Source organism: Pipistrellus hanaki (assembly GCF_964339955.1).
Source record: "Pipistrellus hanaki genome assembly, chromosome: 2".
Taxonomy (NCBI): domain Eukaryota; kingdom Metazoa; phylum Chordata; class Mammalia; order Chiroptera; family Vespertilionidae; genus Pipistrellus; species Pipistrellus hanaki.
The window spans coordinates 129,925,243-129,950,561 of record NC_140504.1 but is presented as its reverse complement, the minus strand read 5'-3'; the positions used below and the strand labels follow the sequence as shown (position 1 = coordinate 129,950,561).

The following is a 25,319-nucleotide window of genomic DNA, read 5'->3' as shown; positions in this document are numbered from 1 at the left end:
GCTGAGTCTGGGCTTCCGCAATTGAGACAGTCAGTCCTGGGTCACCACAGCAACCCAACACTGATTTCCAGTTGGTTGAGCCTCCAGTCATTGTGTATGTTACAGACCCTGGATTTTTATGTATTAGAATTGTGTGTTCACCACCCCAGGTCGTCTCCTTCCATCACCATTTATGCTCCCTTTACCTTCTTGTACCTACCTCTCCCCCATTTTCCTCTGGCATTCATTATACTGCTGTGTCTTTCTGAGTTGTTTGTTTATTTTGCTTAATCCCTTCACCTTTTAACCCAGCTCTGCAACCCCCTTTTCCTCTGACAATGTCCAGTCTGTTCTGTGCTTATGAGTATGCTTTTATTTTATTTATTAGTTTATTTTCTTCATTACATTCCATGTATAAGTGAGATAATGTGATACTTGTCTTTCTTTGACTTGTTTTGCTTAGCATAATGCTCTCGAGATCCATAAATGCTGTCAAAAAAGGGTAAGAATTTCTGTTTTATAGCTGAGTAGTATACCATGGTGTCAATGAACCACAGCTTTTTTATTCACTCATCTACTGATGTGCACTTGAGCTGCTTCCAGATCTTGGCTATTGTAAATAACACTGCAATGAACAGAGAGGTACATATATTCTTCTGAATTAGTGTTTCGGATTTCTTCAGATATATTCCCTGAAGTGAAATTGCTAGGTTCATAAGGCAGTTCCACTTTTAATTTTTTGAGGAAATTCCATACTGTTTTCCACAGTGGCTGAACCAGTCTGCATTTCCACCAACAGTGCACAAGGAGTTCTTTTTTCGTCACAGCTTCACTAACACTTGTTTGTTGATTTTTATATTTTTTTATGATAGCCATTCTGGCAGGTGTGAGGTGATATCTCATTGTCGTCTTTAATTTGAATTTCTTTGATGATTGGTGATGTTGAACATCTTATATATTTATTGCTATCTGTATGTCCTCTTTACAGAAGTGTCTATTCAGGTCCTTTCCTGATTCTTTAACTGGATTTTTTTTTTTTTGAGTTGTAGAAGTTCTTTATGAATTTTAGATGTTCACCTCTTATCAGATATATCATTGGCAAATATGTTTTCCCATTCAGTGAGTTGTCTTTTCATTTTGTTGATGGTTTCCTTTGCTGTACAAAATTTTTTAGTTTGATGTAGTCCCATTTCATTATTTTTTCATTTATTTCTCTTGCCTGAGGAGAAATATCAGAAAAAAATTATTGCTGGCAAATATCTGAGATTTTACTGCCTATGTTTTATAATTTTTATGGTTTCAAGTCTAATATTTAAGTATTTAATACATTTTTAGTTTATTCTTTTTTAAATATATTTTTATTGATTTCAGAAAAGAAGGGAGAGGTATAGAAACATAAATGTTGAGAGAGAATCACTGATGGACTGCCTCATGCACACAACCCACTGGGGATCGAGCCTGCAACCTAGGCATGTGCCCTTAACTGGAATCAAACCTGGGATCCTTTGTCCCCAGGCCAATGCCCCATCCACTGAGCCAAACTAGCAGGGCTTCAAGTTTATTCTTGTGCATGGTGCAAGAAGGTAGTATAGTTTTATTTTTGTCCAATTTTCCCAACACCATTTTTTAATAGACTATTTTTATCCCATTGTATGTTTTGCCTCCTTTGTCAAATATTAATTGACTATAACTTCTCTGTCTTAAAAGGTAAGACAAAGAAAAGCCTGGAATAGGATGCCCAGTGTGGAAGCATGTGCACAGAGAATGAAGTGGAATTTGCAAGGCTTGTGACAATAGAATTCCCAGCAAGGGCATTAATTTGGAAAATTGGGCTGGAGAATAGTAAAGACAAATTACTTAGAAAAGGAAAGAAAATTCTGAAGGAATTCAGTAGAACGAGAGAGAAAATAAAAAGAAGATCAAAACTAATGGGGAAGAAAAGAAAAATGAAGTTACAAAGCATTTATCACCAGACAAATTTTAAAATGTTAATGTCTGTGTAATCAATAAAGTATTAATTAAAATCCCAGTAGAAAAATAGAAATGTGTTTATAAGGAATTTATTTTTAAAATTCCAATACCAAATTGCCAATGAGACACAAGAATAAAATTTCTAACAATACAAATAATTCACAAAGAAATATTAATTAAAGTAATAAAGAAGATATTATTTTTCCTGCCATATTAGGGAAATCTTTAAAAAAAAAAAAGAGGGGATAGGTCAATATTGGCTTAGGAGCATCTAGATGGGCATTCTGAAATGTCAGTGTTGAGAGTGTACAACTTTCTTAGGAAGCAATTTGCCATTATGTGCAGAGGTCCTGAAAAAGACAGTGGTTTCTATGTAGTACACTAATTTGATAAAAGAGGATAATGAAAAAAACTATTCATACTCAAAGATGCTCTTGGTAGAGCAAAAAATCCATAGGAAATTTTAAAATAAATTGTGATAAAGTCCCATCAAGAATTATAATAAACCATCAAATATCATTTTTATTTTATTATGCAGAAAGAAAGAATTCAAAACTGTACACACTGTGATATAAGCACATAGAAATAAATACTAAATGGATTAAATACTAAATATATTAAAATTCTCTCTAGCTTATATAATTACACTTTATTTTTATTTTATTTTGGGGGTCTTTCTGTATTATCTAAATTTTCTACAATAAACATGGATTACTATATAATTCAAAATCATATTTGGATTTTAAAAGTAATATAAATGTTTTAATTGCAATAATATTTAGAGAAATATTATTTTCCATGGACATTGAATGGAAAATGAAAAGAATTCCCCACTTTCAGCTGCCTAATGCTAAAGTCTTAATCCCTAGATTAGAGCAAACTTCCCTTCTAAACCTAGATTCTGTATAACTTATAGAGATGACATTTAGGATTGCTCCTTCCACATTTTATTATCCACAAGAAATGACTTTTAAAAAGTCCTTTTATCACTGTTTCCTTCTAGGAAGGTTTTTATAAGAAGAGTAAATGTCAACTTAATTTTGGGTCTTAATTTTTCCAGATGCCTAAACCTAATTCTCTTTTCCCCTTTCCTCTCTATTCTCCTTCTCCATCTATTCTTCTCTCTTCCCCCTTCCCTTCCTCCTTTCCTTTCCTTTCCCTTCCCTTCCCTTCCCTTCCCTTCCCTTCCCTTCCCTTCCCTTCCCTTGCCTTCCCTTCCGCCCCCCTCTCTCTCCATCTCTCCCTTCCTTCTTCCCTCGCTCTCTTTTATAACATCTAGGTGTGTCTCTTAAATACTTCCCTCAGACCAAGATGATAGCTCTTTCTTTGATTTCTTCTGTACGTAACATAAGGTTCAAAGTAGGGCCCTCTGTTCAAAAATAACTAAAAAGCTTCAAAAATAAACTCAATTTCAGTTGCACTTTTAAGATATTTTCAAGAACCATAGGAAATGACTGCATGTGTGGTATTGTATACACACAACAGTATGTAAGAAGCCAACATGCTATTGATTCCTAAGGACATGTGATGAACTCCTTTTCCAGACCCTGTGGGGGCTGGGACAGGAAGTAGAAACTGGCAACAGCCCACCACTGGAGAGGAGGCAAAAAAAAGTGGTGGTAAGTCTAAATGAAAGAGAGAAGCTTGAAATTTTTCTATTACCAAACCAGGCAATTAAAACATTAAATGTGAAATCTGAGGCACTGTAAATTTCCTAATATGGTATAAGTGCTGAGTTTCCCAAATGATGTTTTCTCATCTTTCAACATATCAAAGAGCATGCCAAAACCCCAAAGAAACATTTCCATTTTGAAAACAAAAATAAACCACACACATCCACATTCTATTAATAGTGTTGTCTTGCCTTAAAGACTCTGCATCCTTAGTGAAAAACTCCATTGCAGTTTACATAAATTTTAACATTATTGGAAACTCCTGTCCAGAATAAACTGAATGTGTGTGGGTGAGTCAGGTGGGACCGAGGCAAGAGTAATCAAACCCCTTTCCATATTTTCCTTAGTGGAGACCAAATGTTATGTTCCTCATCATCACACCTAAGGACTGTGTAAATACATTCTCCATATTTAGCAGCATTTCTTAAGAGAGAGTATAAAGAAGGAAATTGGCAGAAGATACACAGGTTCATGCCAAATCCACAACATTTGAAGACCTACGATAGAGGGACATAAGCTTAGAACTGAAAATCCCAGCAGAAATTGCTAGGACAAGCAAGGACATGTCAAAAATCCCCAAATCCAGACCATACACTCTTGATCCTGCCACCATGAAGAGGAAAAACAGCTGCCATGTGTCATCTATGTTTAGAGACAGAATAAAGCCATTAAATGTGATCTCCTTCCTCAGTCCAAACACTCATGAGCTGTTACCTGTGTGCCCAGCAGGGAGCCCAGTGCCTGGAATGAGGACAATGAGAGGTGAATGATACAGAATTTGTTTGAAAGAGGCTTCTCTTTTTGAGAACATAAAAGAACCAACACACAAAATAACAGTAAGAAACATCAAAGGGAAGGCCACTAGACTTATGGTGGTGTATTTTATAAGGTACATAATGGTCTAATTATTATGTTGTACACCTGAAATTAATGTAATATTGTGTCAACTTATAGTTGAAAAATAAATTTGAAAAAAAAAAAGAAACAACAAAGGGTCATATTGTCCATCCTTAAATCCTGAGCAACCCCAGAGATTTTTGGAGAATGTCCCTGCCAAGACAAGGAAAAGGGGAAACCAGAGTTGTATGGGGACCACAAAGCCATCCTGATCAGGTATGGTGAGGAGGAATGAAGAGAACCGTTCATGTATCCGTTCCTCTGGTTCTACTTTGACTCAGAATTGGGGGACTCATATGTAACTAGGAAGAAAAGAAAGGGAGAATGGTGGGTGGCGAGGCAAAAAGATGAACTTTGTCAAGCCAACAGATGCAAGTCCCAATCCTAACCCAGCTACTTCCTTATATGAACTGGGCAGGTTCACGAACGTATTTCTCTTTCTTTTATCTAACAAACACAACAGATCTTAATAGCATTTGGCAGGTGCTCTTTTAAGCACTTTATAATACTTAATTTACTCATCCCAACAACAAACAATTGAAGTTAGTCCTGTTACTATCCCCACTTCACAAATGGGGAAAGTGAAGCGCTGGGCTGCCACTTACTTTGAAGGAAGCTAAATCATGATTCAAACCCGGGAAATCTGACCCCAACGTCTGAGCCCCGAGGTTCTGTGTTGCATCATTTATAAAATAGTTCCTTGTCAAGACTGTGGCACAGATTCAATGAAATGTATGGACAGCACCCAGCACAGTGCCTGACAATTAGCAGAGGCTGAATTCTCTCCCTCCTCCCTCTGCTCCCCACTCCCTCTCCCTACACTGTGGGAGGCTGCAGACAAGATCCAAGGCAGTTACCTCAGTCTGCAAAGGCTCCAGGGCTCCAGGGCAAGCTAGAAAACCAGCCTGTCTTTATCCCCTGAGGCCTGGAGCAATGGCTCTAACCTAAGCAGAGATGCCCAGCATTTCCACACAGAGCCTGCCTCTAGTACCATCTGCATTCAAGGCACAAGCACTGCAGGTGGGCCTTCGGGAAATTGAAAGGTTTCTGACTTTCGTACTAGGAGCTGTATATGTTTATGTCAAACACAAACACATCTAAAATTTATATCATACCAACCACCAAGGGAACGTGATCTACTTTCCAGGATTTCCCATTGCCTACAAAGTGGCAGAATATCTGTAGCAGTCTGTGGCTCGTTTTAAGACGGTCTAGAAATGAATGGTTACTTAAAGAACAGAGTCCCTTTCAAAAATTATTAAGAGTAATGAAGCCTAGCATCCTGGGAAATGTGTTGTAAAACAGGAGAAAGTGGTTTCCAGCCCTTTAGGCAGTAGCTTCATGAGTTGAGGACACTAATTTAGAGGACAGAGACTATTTTAAATCTTCATATTAGTCTAAAATATCATTGAGAAAGGTGTACATATTATTGGTTAAGTGATTTATCTAGTTGGGCAAGTAGTGACCCACACAAAAGGGATCTGATATATTGGGAGTTTTCTAAGTACACAATGAGTACATGTTACTAACAGTAGGACATTTATAATGCCACCATGTAGGAATGCTGTCTATACACTCTTTTAATTTTTCCTCAATGAATAAAAAGTCCTATTTGTGCCAAAACAATGTAAGAACATTATTTTCTTTATTGTTGACACTATTACAAATGTCCCCCATTTTTCTCCCTTTGCCACCTCCACCCATCCCCCACAACCCATCCCCTGGCCTTTACCACACTGTTGTCTGTGTCTGTGCATATATGCTCCTTGGCTACTCTCTTCACCTTCTCTTATCCAGCCCAATGCACCCCCTTCCCTTCTGACCTCTTTGAGACTGTTCATGTATCCACTCCTCTGGTTCTATCAATACTTTGCAGAACATTATTTTATTGCAAGGAAAAAAATCACTACAATGACATATGGGAACTGTGTTCTAACTCTGAGAATGTGCTAGCATGGTTTAAAGGTAATTAAGGAGGAGAGCTGACTTTCTCCATTTGCACTCTTGGTCACTGTGGCTACTGGGTTCATTGTTGGCCTGCCAAATCTTGCAAAATTACAGTACTCCTATCCATGTGGTTTCTAAAACTATAAGCTTCTATTGTTAATAAGCTTGATTTTCTGCTTTAGAAATCCTAAGAGAGACTGTTAAGAGAGACGCCACAAAGAGTCCAGGTGCACACACCAGGAATCAAGTTCTTCATTCATTTTAATTACAGTTCAGCCCAAACGAGAGAGGTAGGTGAAGAAATGTCTTTATAAAATATTCATTGGAAATGGCAAGTTTCTATTGGGGACACAAAAATGGCATCCTTCAATTTGTTCATCTACAAAGAACCCCAATGTGAATGATGTGTCTATAATCATATGCCAGCCACATTTAGGCTTGGGCTCGGCCAGAATGTTTAAGGAGGGGAGACAGGAACAGAAAAGGAAATAGAGTTCGCAGGGAAAGAGGAAGGCTGGATGAAGTTTTTCGTACTTTGTGGACCTGTGTGATCAGTTCCCTCTACTTACTGTTTAAGCCCTAGCAGGGAGATTTGCTATCTTCTGTTATTTCAAAAGCCATTAAATGGGGATGAGGGAGGGATGGAGTGGGGGAGGAAGGGAGTTTTCATGTGTGTGTCTGTGAGTCAGCAGAAGCCGGAAGCCTAACAAAATGACTTCAAACAACAAGCTGGAAGGGAGGACAATAGCTTCCACCCCCAGACAGTGAGAAACTGCTTTATCCTAAGGGATCGTGACCACCCGTGTTCAGTGGAGATAAGTGAGCCTTCTCTGCTCTGGCCAACAGGAGACCTGCAGCCACAGCTGCTCCCAGAAGCTCTGGGTGGCCTCCACTCCAGCCGCTCCAAATGGTTTCAAGGCAAAAAACGCTGCAGCTGGGTGGTTCTCAGAAGCACAGGGGGTGGGAGGAGAGGCTGACAAAGCGGAGGGGTGGCGCCTTGCATCCCCCCACCAGGTGCTCTAAATCCCTTCTCAGGGCTTAGGAAAGTCGCAGAGTCTGGAGGCTGAGCTTGAAGCAGCTGTGTGGGAGCCTGCATCACTGCCATGCCACAGCAACCAACCAACCCTGTGCCTCTGATTCCAGAACCTGGGAGGTTTCCCTGCCAGGCAGCCCAGTCAGTGCTCCAGAAGCAGAAGGGTAATGAATGCCACTTGGCAAAAGAGTTGGGCATTCCAAAGTCAGTCTTGAAGGAGAAAAAGACTTGCACAACGCAGACACAATGCCCCGTGAGACGTCCCTTTGAAGACTCTGGCAAACCTAACTAAAAACGTACATTTGCAGTAAACTTTTACATTAAAAAAAATGTATTAACTGCCCTCTGAAAGAGAGAAAAAAGATCCTAATAGTTGAGGAAAAGTATAAGGAAGTTACAGCATAAGCTCACTTTGAGGTAACTGTCCTTTGCATAAAAGAATTAAATTTTAAAACTTATTTCACTTATTAATGAGTACCTGCTGTTCAATTTATTGTACTTCTTACTTTCTTTCATTTTCCACTGTCAGGGGTTGTATGTCTTTTTAAATAGTTTCATATCTCTAGCTAATACCTATAGCGTATGTTCAACTAACAGAAATGTTAGTCAAAACATAAAATAAGCTGATAAAGCTGAAATCTCATATATAAGCATATAGTCCCATGACTAAGTAACTCCAACTTTGTATATAAATTATTTTGAGAGAGAATGTGTTTGCTTATTAATCCTCACTCAAGGACATGTTCATCATTAATTCTAGAAAGAGAGAGGAAGAGAGGAACATTGTTGTGAGAGAGAAACATTACTTAGTTCCTTTCTGAATGCACCTGACTGGGGATAGAACCCAAAACCTGGGTATGTACTCTGACAGGAATGTACACTTTGGAGCTCAAGAGGGCCTTCTAACCAACTGAGCCACACCAGCCAGGGTGAAAGTATATTTTTATTATCCACACAACATATATTCATACACTTATTATATAACAAAGTATCGTGTGTGTGTGTGTGTGTGTGTGTGTGTGTGTGTGTGTGTAACAAAAGAGAAGGGATTATAGGACACAGAAGATGGAAAAAAATAAATCTAAAATTGGACCACTGGCTACCCTGTAAGTGCTGATAATACTATTTAATGCAAAAACAAAATGGAGTAGGTGTTAAAATTAAGTTATTTGACATCTTGATCACTGAAACGGAGGTTGAAAAACTGAGGAGATGGTTTCCACTGGGCTCTGACCTGCTGGGGGGCTACATCAAGTTGTGTGATACCGCTGTTATAACACCTGCAAAATGGAGATAAAACTGCACGCTACCTACCTCAGAGAGCTGTTAGAAGATTAGATACCAAAAAAGAAAATCTGCAAAAGCCCTTTGAATTTCTCATAAATATAAGACATGCGATGAAATAAAATACCAGCACTCTCTACAAAACTCCTAGAAATAGGAAACAGATGCCAGCAATGCAACAGGACTAATAACTCACAGAGCATTACTTTTAAGATCAGGGAGGTAGTGGGCAATTCTGCACACAGCTTCCAGTGAAAAGATGCAAAAAAATGATGCTAAAATTCAGATCTACTCAAACCAAACAAAGCATCCAGGGAAAGGGGGGAGGGGGAGGTGTCCACATAGCCAATGGACCAAGAGAAGCAATCCTAATAAATGAAATTCCGGATTCCTGCTTAGATGTCTAGATCTACAAGAAGACAATCAAGTGTCAACATTATTTTGGTAGTTTTTCACGTGTAGTAAAGTCTCATATTAAAGTAAACTGGTTTCCTAGAGGATTAAATGTAATGACCCCTCACAGTGAATAAATTTTGAGCACAGAATATATAAATTAGAACATTTTAAACAAATTTGTACTGGAAACAAGAGCCAAAATGAACTGTACAAAGCCACCTAAAATATCAATTATTTGGCGGTTCATAGGAAATTGATAGATTATTAAATATTCATATATCCTAAGATAGTCTAAATTATGGAAAATTTGAAACTGAACAAATACATGCATTTATTTTATATTATATCAAGCATTTATTGTGGGTCGTGTGTCAGATTAAAAAAAAAAAAGATTTTCCTATTCCTGGTTCTCACAAAACTCAGTATAACAAGAAGGAGACCTAGACACAGTAAAGTAGAATACAATGGGTTAAGAATCAAGTACAGACAGAGTGCTGAAGAAGTAGTGATGGTGTGAGTAACTGATTCTGCATGGAAAAGGAGAGGGGGGTGCAGTTCAAGAAATTTTCAGAAAATCTGACACTTGGACAAGACCTAACACAAATTTCACCACACACGGAAGAAGGAAAGGGGCTTTCTAGATAAGGAAACAGCAGCCCCTGTCTCAGGGCATGTCTCTGTCTGTCCTAATCAGTACATCCTAAGTGAAGCACTAAGGAGACAATCTTGGAGAGCCTGAATTGCAAGGTCTTTGTGGCAGAGAGAAGGAGCATCACAGGATGATATTTTGAAGAGATTTGATATTTCCTATAATTTAATATATCAGACTGAGGTAAAATGAACAAAGCAGGGGAGGTAATATTACCTGCCCCAGGCATGAGACAGGCTCTAGGGAAATGGACAGCATTGCTGAGACCAATCCTCTATGGGTAGGTGAGGTTGATAGAAAGCAGTTCGGCTAAAGGGGGTGATAAGCTTAACCATGATTCAGGAATGGTCAGGACTTGGGATTCCATGAGAAATAGCAAGCCCAAATTTGGTACGTAAAACACAGTGCAATAGACTGAATATACTCCAAAGATAACAGGTCCTAATCTCTGGAATCTGTAAATATGGCCTTCAATGATCAAGTTAACATTTTGAGATGGAGAGAGATTATTCTGGTTTAGCCAGTTGGGCCCTACAAGTAGTAACAAGTATGCTTATTAGAGGAAAGCAGAAGGGGATTTGACTACAGACAGAGGAGGAAAAGGCAATGTGACCGTGGAAGTAGGTATTGGAGTGATGTAGCCATAAGCCAAGGAATGTCAGTAGCAACCAGAAGGTGGGAGAGACAAGGAACTGATTCTTCCCTAGGACTCTAGAGAAAGCTGACACCTAAATTTCTATTGTCTTTAGCCCCCAGATTGGTAGTTATTTGTTACTGGAGTCATAAAAAACTAATACACACAATGAGCAAAGAATCATCTCTAGGGTGCTTTTGGGTGTCACAAGCACCAGTCCTGATAAAAATAATTCAGGCTCATCAACCAAGAAGTTAAAGTCCAAGCCGAAGGATTAAAGAAATGATAGATTATTAAACTGAGTAACTGGCAAAAATTTTGGCAATAGGATTCCAATAAAAGCCCAGATTAGGTCAAGATAGATGGAAGGACTGCAAATCACAGCCACCAAATCAGCACATGGGGAAAGGGAATTCACTCTGAATACTAGGGAGGAAATTAGGAGAGATACAGCAAGCCAGAGGACATCACTGGGCCACTGAATTTCTGATCCAGGGAAGTGGCTTAATTTTAAGTGCCCATTGGACATGGGAAGAGATAAGAGGGGTGTGGAAAACATTTACATGCATCTTGGCTTAATCAGTACTAACTCAGGAACTGGATCATGACTAGACCATGAAATTAAAGACATTAGTGGATCCAGGTGTGGAAAGATTATGGAAATTAGACAGCTGGGACATGGAATGCTAAAAAGCTTCAATTGTACTCATTAGCCCATAAGGGAAATAACGCAATGAGACCTTATTTGAGAGAGTGGGAACAGAGTATAGGATTATCCACATTAGACTGTATGGCCCGGTAGGAAAGTAATTGAAACAGCCAAAGCTGGAGATATAAGAATAAGAAAATAGAGATGGACTAGAAAAATATTTAGAAGACCTGGCAGGATACTTGAATATGGAATAAGTGGATGACAGGGCATTGAGGACAGCATGTAAATGATAACACCAATCTTTGAAGTACACAAAAGAAAAGGTTATGGTAGAACAGAAAGAATGAGTTTATCTTTAGCTATACTGAGTTTAAGGTATTGATGGGTTATGCCAGGCGTGACACTAGAAGTCAATGGAACTCAGATCTAAAACTCAGAATCTCCAAAATGTGAGATATTTGAAATAGTTATCTGTAATGTGTTCTTGCATCTTCATCCTCCTAACCCACCACCATAAAAGGGATGCCCAAAAAGTTCCTAAAGTTTTGATATCCAAAAAGCAACATTTAATATACCATATACTCATAAGAAAAACCTTGCATTGGCAGCACTTTAAAAAATGTATTAGACATTTTCTAAGAGGGGAAAAAAATCTTACTATTAGCCATTTTCTTTTTCTGTTAGTTTTGAGGCCATCTGGTGGAATGGACAGCAGAGAACAGCTATGCATAGATCAGGGGCAGTTGAGAAGGATGTTCGGGGAGGACACCGGGATGACCTGATGATGGAAAAGAATACTTCTGAAAGGACAGCCAGTTAGACTTTTCCAGAACAGTAACTACAGACTTACAAAGAGAACAACAACCCCAATATAGACATCTGGAAAAAAAAATGTATGCTGTACATCAGTTATAGATTCTGTATTCCTTTCTAACAAAATGCTTAGGTGTACAGTGTTCCATTACAGAATGCAAATAGCTCCCCTTCCAGCTTGTAATTTGTCATGGCTCGTACTAGCTGAAATGTGGAAATGGCTTAGAGGGGGAGCATCTGAAATTCCAGATTAGACAGTCTGAGAAGGATGACGTACGGGAATGCAGCGAGGTTTACTGTGAAGATGAAAAAAAGTATGATATAATCTCAGTCCTCAACCAGTGAGTTTAGATATAAATAAGATTCTTTAGCCCCATAATGAAGACCCCACAGCAAGAAGAGGTGACAATAAACTAGCATGCCTCTCTTAAGAAGCTTTTAGACTCACAAATATCCAAACTGAACACATAAAAGACCTAATAAAATATATGTAAATAAACAAACATGAACAAATTAGATCTTATGTATAAGACCTATTATGAAAACACATCTATCACAGTGTCTCTCTGTCTAAACTTCAAGGTCATGAGAAGTTCAGGCAGTGTTGATACTCCAGAATGGAGGACATTATCAACCAAAGCTAAAAACATATCCAAAATTAACTATTCCACTTTTGATTTACATAGTACTCATATAATGCTGCCTCACAACATCTCGTCTGATCCCAAGCAAAACCATGCATATCTTGACTCCCCCAAATATTAACCATGGATTCACTCCACATGTTTTTATATAGTACCTATGATATAAGTCATTCTGAGAGAAAATATTCACATAAGCAATACCTGCCCTTAGGGAGTTAAGAACTGATTAAGTGGAAAACATAAAACATGAAAATATAAAAATGAAAAAATATTAAATGGAAACTTTAAAAAATGGACAGTAACAGTCAGGTATTCTTACAAGCCAAGAAATGAGAGATTGAGAAGAGAAGGGTTATAAGCTTTTAAATGCAGAAGTATATCTGAAGGAAAGTGGGGAAACATGAACTGAAATGAAGTTCATGAGAAATGGATGAAAGATACATGAGTGGAAATGTGGGAAGAGGAAATCCCAAATGATTAGAACAAAATAAGTTGAGACCAATGTGATGGAAGTTATGACACTAAGCATAAAAAAAGTTCTTGCTGCAAAACAGATGTTAAGGGCAAATGGTGACAGGGCCAAATGTAGATGAGATGATTGAAGAGTCTGGGCTTTACTTGGAACCACTCTCATTGCTAATCAGGAGTAAAACAGAAACTGTGGGCTTTACTCAGAAAGCTACACAGGGAAAGGAGGACTGAATATCTTTGACTCAGAGGCTAGTTAGAAGGCTGTTTTAATAATCTAGGCATGAAGCCATGAGTTCCTGACCAAGTAAGAAGAAATAAGATGAAAGACGGATGGTTGGGGGGAAAAGAGCACCAATGAAGAATTAAAAGATTTGAGTGACTATGTGGCTAAAAAGGATAAAGGCTAGGGAAAGTTAAAATTTGTTGTGATCAGTAACCAGGAGATTAAGGATGTCATTAATAAGGCACTAATTGGCAATAAAGAAGATGGACATAGTTTGAGAAGTGATTCTGTTTTGAAGACACTGAATTTGAGGTGGGGATTATATAACATGGATAAAATGCTTTCTGGAGAGGAAAGAACAAATGCAGACTAAAGATACAGGGTTAGATGTCATCACTTTGGGAAGACACTGAAATAATTATACAGATGTAGAGAAACCATTTAGAGAAAGAATTTAAGCGCTATGGACTAAAAAGGTTTTGGAATTTCTCAAACACACATCACAGTTTCTGACTTAGTGGCAAACTATCAGGAAAAATTCTAAACCTAAAAACTTGGAAATACTTCAGAGATGAGATTGGACGTATATAGGGAACATATTTCTCAAACTATTTCAAAGACAAACATCTAACAAGCAAAAGTCATCCTAAAATATCAAACTATCAATTTTATGGTCAGTAAGGACATTAAATACAGTTCTGTGGAATTTAGCTATGTAAATATATTATGGTTAACTAATAACCTGATTTTTAATCATTTAATATCATAACCAAAAAAAAAAAAAATAATCAATGTCACCAACAGGGTCTGGAATTTTTAGGGCCCCTTCCCCCTCACAACTGACAACCACAATTACGCCCACTGGCATACATGTTTATGGTTTTTGGGGACCATAAACATTGTAACCTTTAGTGTCAAAAAGCCACAGAAGGTTTCTCAAACTGGGAAGGTAAATTAAATGTTTTCTCAGGTTATTTTCAACCTTCTGAGGAAGGACAGTAACAAGTTAGGAAAATTCCTTAACAAGTGAAATGGGGAAACTGAGACAGGTAGCTGAACAAACTCGCTGAGCAATTTACAGCCAGATACAGCAGTTACCTCCCCAGAGATAATACGTAGGCCTCAGTTGTGTTTCGGCTCCTGGACCAGAAAAGCAACAAAACCAGGTGGGGGAAGCCAGGACCTGCTGTAATGACTAATGACCCCCTGCCCTGGCCCTGATTAATTAGTGGAGACCAGGACCCTGAAAGAGCACACCTGGAAAAGCTGATAACTGTTCTATTGAGATATCCCCTAAGTAAGACCTCCCCTAAACTGCCAACCTTTAAAAACCCTAGTAACAAAGAACCCAGCCTGTGCTTTTTCCCTCCCCCCTCCTCTTCTCCCGCAGGCATGAGTTTCCTAATCTCTAAGGGTCCATGACACTTGCAACCAGGGGAGCAAAGGGTAGTGACAGCTCCTCCCCAACTAACCCTCCAAACCACCTCCAAGGCCCCCTTTCCTCTGACTTTTTAGAGAACCAAAGCAGCCCCACCTAAGTTTTCCTGTTGATTCTTCTATTGTAGGCCCTCCCTTGTTTCACTGTCCCCAGCTGTAATACACATACTCTCAAAATCACCTGGACTCATGTTGTGAAATCTTTCCTGCACAAAGTCAAGAACCCACACACTACCAGACGGCCCGAGGCAGACCCATTCAGAGCCAGATCTCTTTCTGATAACACTTCTGATAGAGAACACAAAGCTAGAAGTCACATTCACAGCAGCAGAGTTCTGAAGCTCACCATTATCTGAGGTGTGCATACACATGGGTTCTGCATACACATAAAAACATAAGAATCAAGTTCTATCTTCCAGTTGAAGATGTCCCAGTGTATTAAAAAATAATAATTACATGGCCCTCCTGTCTAATTTCTTCCCCTTCCTGCAATAACCCACCAAAAATAAGAAGGAAACCACATTTTCAAATAACAAAATCTAGAAGTAATGCCTAACATGTATTAGTAATTTATTTAGTAATAATGGCCAATGTTTATTTATTACTTATGTATCTGATACTGTTCTAAGCTCTTAAATAGCTACAAAAAATAAAGGAAACCACATTTTCAAATAACAAAATCTAGAAGTAATGCCTAACATGTATTAGTAATTTATTTAGTAATAATGGCCAATGTTTATTTATTACTTATGTATCTGATACTGTTCTAAGCTCTTAAATAGCTACAAAAAATACCTGTGCTAAGTTCTTTTATCACCAATCCCATATTATAAGGGTGAAACCAAGGCCCATAAAGGCTGAGTGAGTTGCCCCAAATTACAACCTTATAATGAAGTAGAGCCAGGCCTCGAATCTAAGCAGAAGGATTTCAGTGCCTCACCCTCAACCTCCATGCTGTCTGTCCTGTTTCTCAAATACATGCTCCAACACCACATGTCCCATTAAAGAACAAAAAAAGTAAACTCCTGTTGAAAGACAGTAAACACTGTCTATGACATAAGTGTTTCTTGATTATTTCAAAAATCTCCAAGAGTACCAGATACAAACAAACCAAAGAAAATAGCAATACACACACAGACACACACTTTCTAAGGATAGTTTAAATAAAAGGGATTTCAGTTGGATGTAGAAAAACTTTTGACCATTTAGGTGACCAAAAAAAAGAAAAAAATAGAGTAAGTGGTACTAAAAGACCAATTTGGAAACATTCACTCCTGGCACCTTTTTTCTTTTCTCCTGACACACATTTATCCACTTTTCAAAGTTGAGTTTGATCTAAATGCAGTATTGCTTTTAAGAAAACTTTAGGATGTATTCTTCACCTCCTAATTTTTCTCCCATTTTCTATGATTGCAGTCTAAATATGTGTTTAAAAGAATTATACAAATGTCTGGCTCGTGGTCCTTGGTAAGCATGACAATTTTCTTCAGAAATTGATGTGTCAACCTGTATTTGTAAAGAATACATTTTAATTGAAGGCCTTCCCGATGAACTGCATTCATTGTAGTTTTGATTCTGCTAACATTTCTCTGGATCAAATATTCTCACTTGGTTAATTCTACCTGAGACATTTACTTGCTACCTTATTTCAAAACAGAGAGGAGAACATGATCCTAAAAACAGCGATTAAAGGCAGAGAAGAAAGCAAGCAAGGATGTATTGAAGAAATGCAATTGTCCATGTGACTCTATTTCAAATATGGGTAGAGGAGGGGAGTTTTTGTCTTCACTCTCCCATGATCCTGTGATCATCTGGAGTTGACAATGCAGAACACAAGTGCTAAGTGTGTCACATGGTTCAATTAGACCAAAGTGTCAGAATGGAGTTTTAAGACCAGGGTGCCAGAAATGGCATTAAAAGCTTTATCAACAGCTGCCAGAGAGGCTGGAAAGGGCCTCAGTCTCACCATGACCTTATCTATCACATGAGGTCCTAATGAATCCTTTCTTCATCACCAATGTGGTGTGAAGAATGCTACAGGAAACCAGGGGACGAGGGGGGCTGGTCATGTTTCTCTCCCTCTGGCTGCACCTCTTCCATTCCTAATGCCCAAGGTAATGCCAATATTGAATAAATGAGATCAATAAGGAAATAGTCTTTCAAACTCAGTGTCAATAAGGAGAGCAACAGAAGCCAGAAGCTGGACATTTAATGTTTTTAAAACACTAAAGTAAAAAGAAATCTCAAAATCCATTCTGATAAGTGACTTTGGAATTCTATGAAATTTTAGGACTTCTCTGTATTTATAAAAATCAGCTGCTTGGATCTGTGCCTAAGAGAATTAAAAACTGCAGGCAGTCTTAAGTGGTATAAAAGTTTCAGTCATACTTTCTCATTATTGCTTTCTTCAGAAATGTTTTTAATGTCTCATCCTGCACAGAACAGTCTGAGCCAGTGTTTTCCAATAGCACGAAACAAAGAACTAGCACGCGTAGTAGCTGTTCATGGGGATTCTGAGAAAGAAGTTTCTGTGCTCAGAGTGTTCTTTCTGGGGAAAGCACTATAAATTAGTAAATTCAAGACTGAGAAATTTGTACCAACTTTGCGAAGTGCTGCCTACATTTATTTGACCATAGAATGCATTTTCATGAGAAAGCTCCTGGGACACCAGGACTGAGTACAACACTGCTCTAGACTCTCGAGCTCAGCATCCATGACCTAGGAATCTAACACCAAATTTCCTTTAATCACCATCAACACACACAACTCTGATGAGCAATGCAGAACTGACCTCCTGGCTTCCTCCCAAAAAAGTCCCCCCTCCAGGCAAGTTCATCTCCCTCCAGGTCCTGAACAGACACGTGCTCCACTGCTCTGTTTAGACCACTCCTCATGCTAGAATCTTCAATCTTTTATTCATTTTAGTCTCTCGGCGTTTGAAATAAAACCCCCTCTCCTGTGGGACTCTTCCATATCGTGGCATCTTTCCTCTCCCATGAATTTTGTTAACCCCAAATTAAACAATGCTTGTTTGGAACGTATCTGTATCACTAGCATTCAAGCCTGTCCTGGAGAAGCAGCAAAGAGGATTGGTGAAAACCCTCCAAAGGGACCCAAATTCAAATGCCAACTCCAGGATACTAGGTTCCTGGGGCTGGGTGGCTGGGGGCAGTTCGTATCTGAGCTTCACTGGCTTCCTCATATGACCATTGTGCTGTTGTGAAGTTTCAATGGAGATAACTCCCACGTCGCTCTTTCAACATCACCAAGTACAGAAAGCATGCAATATACATTAACTGTATTACATCCCTGTGACCTAAGTAAAAAACATACACCAAATGCTGTGACTACTGATAAATAACACACACAAACACCTTCACCACGTTCCCCTCCATGCCTACCCTTCAAAGCTATTCTATGCTGTCACGTTGCTTACTCATGGCAAGAGGAACAGAAAAGGATTCCTCTGGGAGTTTATTAATAAGAAATATCTATGGTCCCTAAGTCAAATCATCACTGGGAAATCCAGTAAGCAATCTAAATTACAATTTGATGTTGGCATGCCTGTGAAAGTTATGTGTGTTTTTAGAGTGTTATTTATTTGTACATATTTATGTTTTTATCTAAACATGGTTTTAGCATCACATACATATGCACAGGTCAATCCATGTAGAATCACTTTGAACATGAAAGAAAGCATTTTTTCCCCCTCCTAGTCAAAGGAATAAGTGGCTAAAGCAAAGTCTAGATTTTAATTGTTCTTTCATTTCATTTAATCCATTAATGAATACTTTATGGGGAAGAGGGAGGAGCACATTTTTGTCCTATAACTGAAAATTTCTTAAAATAACAATACATTCAGAAGTTCTTTAATTATCAAATAAATGTAAATTTGTTTACTGAAGTTTCAGTGGGTGTCATTTAAGGAGATCTGAAACCTAAACCTACTTGGGGACATTTCCAGTTACTATCTGTGCTTTTCTTTCCTGTGTCTGTTTCCCAGTCTTCTCCTAGACTTCAAACTCAACATCGCTTTCTTGTTTATCTTAGGATCTCATATTGGTTTCATGCCTTCTAAAATACCTTTTATTTTTTATTTTTCATTAGGTGACTAAATTTTTAAAAATATTTTTTATCGATTTTTAGAAAGAGAGAGAAACATCAATGAAAGAATGCAAGAGGCAAGAGGGAAGCATCTACTGTCTACTGCCCCTGCACTCTTCCTCGCGCCCCCCCTCCCCCAATTAAGCTGGGGTCATCAAACCAGCAACCCTGAGGTGGATGCATTATTGGGTAATGCCCAACCGAGTAACACCAACCAGGGAAGGTGACTTAATTTTGTTGGAGTTAATTTAATTTCACATACAAATTATCAGTATTGTTACTTTCTCAAGTCTCATTTTCTCTCTTTTCCCCACTTCCTGCCTTATGCTTTTTTGTTAAGAAGCATTGCTTGTTGGTGTTAGATGCTGATATAGGATGGCAGTGACCATATAAGCTGCAAACTAACTCCAGCTTCAAATCAACTTGCTGAAGTCAACACTCTCCATGAGAACATAGTCTCCTTCCCATACGATGGAAAGACTGCATTTCCACCCACTGCAGCTCTCCCCACCACAGAATATAGGAACAAAATGGATTAAAAGGTAAACACACAAAATAAAAATAGCTTTGTATTACAGTATATATTGAAATTTTTCTCATTGTACATGTGATATTATGTATAAAACATAAGTTATTCATTATATATGTAATACGTGTGATAAAATACAAATACTTAAATACATATATAGAACCTTAAGCAATTTTACATCTTTTATAAAATCTAGTGGTGATTCTATTATTTATGCAAACAAGAGAGTTAAAAAAATTTTTTGGTCTTATACAATTCTATTATAATAAAAATGCTTTAGTTTTGCAGGATATATGTTTGCTTAGGATACTAACATGCCAAAATGGCCCAGAAACCATAGCATCTCTTGCTTTACTTCCTGCTGTCATTGTTATTTTTATGTAGTAATATTTCATAGAGATAATCAGTGATATGTTAACTTTCTAACCTGTGTTTATTTTTTAAAAACATTGGCATTTTTATTTAGACAGGGTTATACTTCTATTAAATTAAAAGATGATAAGAACACTTATCTCAAGTTCCTTTCCTGCAAATATGTGTGAACCACAGGAGAACCCGGGGACACAATCCCTTTCTCATAAATTGATAGAAAGCTGGTTCATCTCTGAGTCCAACTAAAAGTGAGATTAGTTAATGAAGCACTAAAAGGGATATAAAAATAAAATTGTTTTATCTCAACAGCAGTGTAAACACAGGAATTCAGCATTAGCACAGGCTCTACCAAATACTTGGGGTGTGGGAGTCACACTATCTGGTGGCCCCTCTGCCCTCCTGTCTAACTGTTGCTGATTCCATTTGCTCCTCAGGCAAGTGTAAGACCCCACATTTGGCCTATGGACCTGCCAGTAGCTAAATGGAAAGGATCTGACACCACTTCACCTTTCTTTACAGAAATCATTGACCTCAATTTTCATAATAAATCTCTTTAGAAATGCATTTGTTTTGAAATGATCCAGGAGAGAGATGTCAAATTATTTTGAGATAGCTCTTCCATCATTTAACAATTCCCGCAGAGTGTCTGCCATGGGCCAAATTGTGACTTTGATCAAATTTTGGGAAGAACCTACTAAAATCCTCTTCTAGGTCCCTTTTATTCATCCAGCACACCAACAGAAGAGCTTACCATAGCCTCTTCATCCCCAACCATCAACGCTTTCATTCTCACCGCCCCCTCTCTTCCCATGCCTCCTGCACTCCTCACTCCAGCACTCATCCTGATGTTTTCTACTACACACCAGGCCAGCATTTCTTAAATTTGAGTAATCTACAAAAGTTTCCACAGACTCCCAGAATTGATCTAAAATATTCTATTAGATCTTCAAAATATGTACATACACCAGACACAAACTCCTTAAGTTTCTAAACCCTATAAAATTAAAAAGCCAAAGTAAATGTATAAGAAAATTTCAAAAAATGCTATAAAACACAATTTAACAATATTAATTGCATGTGCTAGAGGAGGTTTGGCTACAACACATGTATCACTTGCAGCCTGACTATGGCACTCATGCTACAACCAAGATCCCTTTGACAAAAGGGTGCTTACATTATTAGGGCAGCAGGATGGCTCAGTTCTCTCGCCACATTTTCTCTATCCTACACCAGAAAAGGGTGTCATCCAGCCTAAACTGGGTAGAAATTCTTCATTTATAAATCAATCATTAGCCAGAAACAGAGACTACTACTTATGGGCCGGCACAAAGGTAAACACAGGTGCTAAAGTTTCCTGGGACGATGTTGTTGTAACATTACCATTCAGATGATTCAGAATGTGTTTATTTCAGTTTACTATTATCAAAATGAGAACACAAAGATCAGCTACTCTGGAGAGAAGAGAAGTCCCTGAGGGTATATGCTCTGGACAGAGGACTCCTGAGCTCAACCTATGGCCACCTCTCCAGATCCACGCCCCATCCTTACTCTCAGTCCCGTTACCATATGGGAAAGCAATATGATGAATCGTTTCCTCATGTGGAGTGAGGTCTTACTTTCCAAGATATTCAGCATATAAAAATAAATTCTTGGAAGAGACCACAGGGTCTTTAATCCAAATAGGACATTTTTAACTCTAGTATCTCAGGCATAGAGGATGGGGAGAGAGGGAAAGAGGGTAAGAAAAGAGATTTATTTACAAATTTCTAGAAAAAATATTGCTTAATTCCCCATTGCTCTTTAATATCAGTACATTCCACATACAATTCTTTTCATCTCTCAATCAATAGCATTTTGACTATTAATGTCATTCCCCAAAAAATGCCAGTTTATATGCCTGATATTAAATATGTACATACATGGGTACACACACACACACACACACACACACACACACACGCACATGCACAGTAAACTGTGACATCCGGCCCATAAACCTAGATATAAGTAACTCAATAGCACCAGCCTCTCCCTTCTTTTCCTTTCTTAACTTCCCTGGGAAAAGTACCAGTGTGGTCCTAAAGGCAAAAGTAGCCCTGGAAGGAGAAATTTGTCTCTCATTATCTGTAGCTGGAGGCAGAGACCATGATGGAGATGGAGGCAGAACAGTCCATCCCCAAAAGGACACACTCACAATCTCTCTCCAAAATGTTTTAACCTGGGGCTAATAAGAAATAGCTATATTCTCAAACTTAACTCACTAACCTTTCACAAGGTCTACTGTGTGAGATTCATTTTGGATCCCACACCTTTCAAGAAAGCTAAACTGCAATAAGTAAATAAAAAAACAAAACTGCAGCAGCACTAGTAATAACACAGCTAATGTGTGTTGTATTGGCATGTGTCATAAGGGCTTTAGATTTTCTCATTTAGCTCACAACTTTGAGATATGTAAAATTACTGCCAGTGACAATGTTGTCACTTTTTAAATATTTACACATAGCTACTCCTGTATGTTTAAACATTAAGACTAGGGTTCTGAAAATGTTATTAGCATGCTCTGACACAGAAACACAGCCTTTGGGTTCAATATATCATCCATTTATTCATTTACAATTTATTTATAAATAATTAAATAGATACAAAAATATTGAAGGCACGTGTAATAAAAAACTTTTTAAAAATGTGGACACTATAACCCTGGCTGGGGTCGCTCAGTTGGTTAAGTGTCATTCCATGCACCAAAGGTCTCGTTTGATTCCGGATCAGGGCACATGCCTAGGTTGTGGGCTCAAACCACATTAGGAGATATGCAAGAGGCAACAGATCAATGTTTCTCTCTCCCCCTTCCCTTTCCTCTCTCTTTAGAATAAATAAAAACATATTTTAAAAATATTGGTCAGCCAGGTCTGCCATAACAAAGTACCACTGACAGGGTGTTGTAAATAACAGAAATTTATTTCCTCAGTTCTGGAGGCTGGAAGGTCAAGATTAATGTGCCTGCAGAGTTAGGTTCTTATAAGGCATCTCTCCTAGACATGTAGAGGGTCACCATCTAGCTACTTCTTTCAGGTGTTCTTCCTTCCATGCTAGTGTGTCACTGAATATCTTTTGTGTGTCCAAAATTTCCTCTTCTTATAAAGACACCATATTGGATCAGGACCTACTCTAAAGGCCCTATTTTAACTCAATCGTCCATATAAAGATCTTATTTCCAAATATCATCACATTATGAGGTACTGATGGTTGGGACTTTAACATAAATATGGGGGGGGGAGTACAATTCAACCCCTGATAGACACCTATATTGCATTTCAGTTAAATAAATTGAGCATCTGTAGTCCCTCTGTAGATTCTTCCTAGATCACAACCTTCATCCCTCCTGGTAACCACTCTTTTGATTTTTGTTTTAAATTTCTTAATAGTTTTACCAACTATATTTGTATGTTTTCACAACTTTGGTGTTCCCAAAAAGAACCATTTAAGGCAATGAAATTCCCTCTAAATATTGCTTTGGCAGCATCTTCCAGAGACTTTGATATATTGGTTATGATTTATTATTATTTCAAAATATATTCTGCTTTGACCAATGGGTTATTTAAAAGTGTGTTGTTCAATTTCCAAATGTGGAGGAATTTTCTAGAAGGCTTTTTATTGTTAACTACTAATTTAATTTTGCTGTTGTCAGAGAATATATCTTGTATGATTTCAGTTTCTTTTAAATTACAGAGACTAATTTGATGACTCAGCATTTGGTCTCACATTTGGAATTAAAATAATGTTAATAATAGCATAGGCTATAATTAAAAAAAAGTGTAATATGCTAATTAGACCAGATATCCTTCTGGATATCCTTCCAGACGACCTTATAGACGAAGCCTGAGCTGCGAGGGAAACCACTGCTAGCAGCCAAGGGAAGAAAGGTCTACTCTTGTACAAATTTCATGCATCAGACCTCTAGTTTAATATAGTTGCATTCACTATCACTATGTTGACTCAAAATACCAGTCACTTATAGGATTGCTTAAGTAGGTAGAAGCAAGCTGAAAAAAAAATTTTTTTTTTAATTCGGTGAAAGATTGAACACTAATTATGGAAAATAGACAGGGTATTTCTTTTCATGGACACAAGTATCCTTTTTAACCAAAGCGCTGACTAAAAGAGGCTAAATAGTATATAATCATATCTTAGAACTACACCACTTTTAAACAAATCATACAATTTTTTGAACAAGTAAGAATCCCTTGCTCTACCTCTAGGAGTCATGTACAGAGTAATAACAAGAGATCAACAAATTATCTTAAAGCTTATTCTACAGCAAATTGAACTGAACCAGTATTTGAGGTTTCTTTAAGAAATAGCCAGAAAAAGAGACTAACATCAAGGTTTATATAGAGGAGGTTAATAAAGAGTAAAGGGGGACAAATATAAAGTAATGGAAGATTATTTGACTTTGGGTGGTGGGCACACAATGCAGTATACAGATCATGTGTCATAGAAATGTGTATTTAAAACCTATGTGATCTTATTAATCAACTAGAGGCCCAATGCACAAAATTCATGCAATGGTAGATTCCCTAGGCTTGGACAGTGATCTGATCAGGGCCTTCTGGCTGCTGGCTGGGACCTCCTTTTCCCAGCTGCCAGCTGCCATCTGGGGCCTTTCTTCATTCTGTGCCATCCCCTGGTGGTCAACACACATCATAGCGAGCGATTGAACTCCCAGTCTCCTGGTCTCCCAGTCAAACTCCTGAGGGGACACTTTGCATATTAGCCCTTTATATATATAGATGTCACCCCAATAAATGTAATTTAAAAAAAAAATTTATATAGCCTAAACTGGTTTGGCTCAGTGGTAGAGCGTCAGTCTGTGGACTAAAAGGTCCCGGGTTCAATTCCGGTCAAGGGCATATACCTTGGTTGCGGGCACATCCCTGGTAGGGGGTGTGCAAGAGGCAGCTGGTCGATGTTTCTCTCTCATCGACATTTCTAGCTCTCTACCTCTCTCCCTTCCTCTCTGTAAAAAAAAAAAAAATCTATATATAATATATATATATATATATATATATATATATATATTAAAAAAAAGATTTATATAAAGGTTATATACTATAAAAATGTAAACCTTTTTTAGAAAGGTTTTCAAATACACCAGAGGACAAACCAATTTTATATTTCTAAAAACGATGGTAACTTTAAAAGATTTTCTTTAAGTGAAAAAACAACACTCTAAGCTTACTATCTTACTGTAAGTACTGTCATTTCTTTAAATACAGTTTCCCCAAAGCTATCTATACACCAGGATTCAGAAATAAACCTTATTTGGATAAGTTTCTAATAAAGGACTTGACCTACATATATTAAAAAAAAACAAAACAAAACAAAAAAAAACAAAAAAAAAAACAGCTAGGCAATATCCTCAAAGGGGCTAAACATGTTTCAAATTTTCAACCTGGGGATCTACATGGATTAGGAGAGACACAAATGTTTCCTAAATACTTTATATCACACAGCTAAGTAGAGAGGATTCTAAATATCTAATCTTTAAACTTCTTTAGTACTATGGAAATACCATACTCTAATTTTGGAAAAAATCCTGGTCACTACTCAC

At 37.9% G+C, this 25,319-nt stretch overlaps 1 protein-coding gene across 22 annotated transcripts in view; it reads right to left on the bottom strand.

The window, feature by feature from the left end:
* LOC311616575 (uncharacterized protein) overlaps nucleotides 1–25,319 on the bottom strand; it is a 413,605-nt gene that overhangs the window by 112,578 nt on the left and 275,708 nt on the right. For 9 of the 22 annotated variants that reach the window (XR_014793923.1, XR_014793924.1, XR_014793925.1 and 6 more), the window contains one exon: nucleotides 200–1,198. The exons of 6 other annotated variants lie outside the window; for them this stretch is intronic. The gene's annotated coding sequence lies outside the window, so the exon portion shown is untranslated. Of the gene's footprint in view, nucleotides 1–199; nucleotides 1,199–25,319 lie in introns of those variants that run through there. 7 more of the 22 variants (XR_014793916.1, XR_014793917.1, XR_014793938.1 and 4 more) reach the window with 1 other exon arrangement.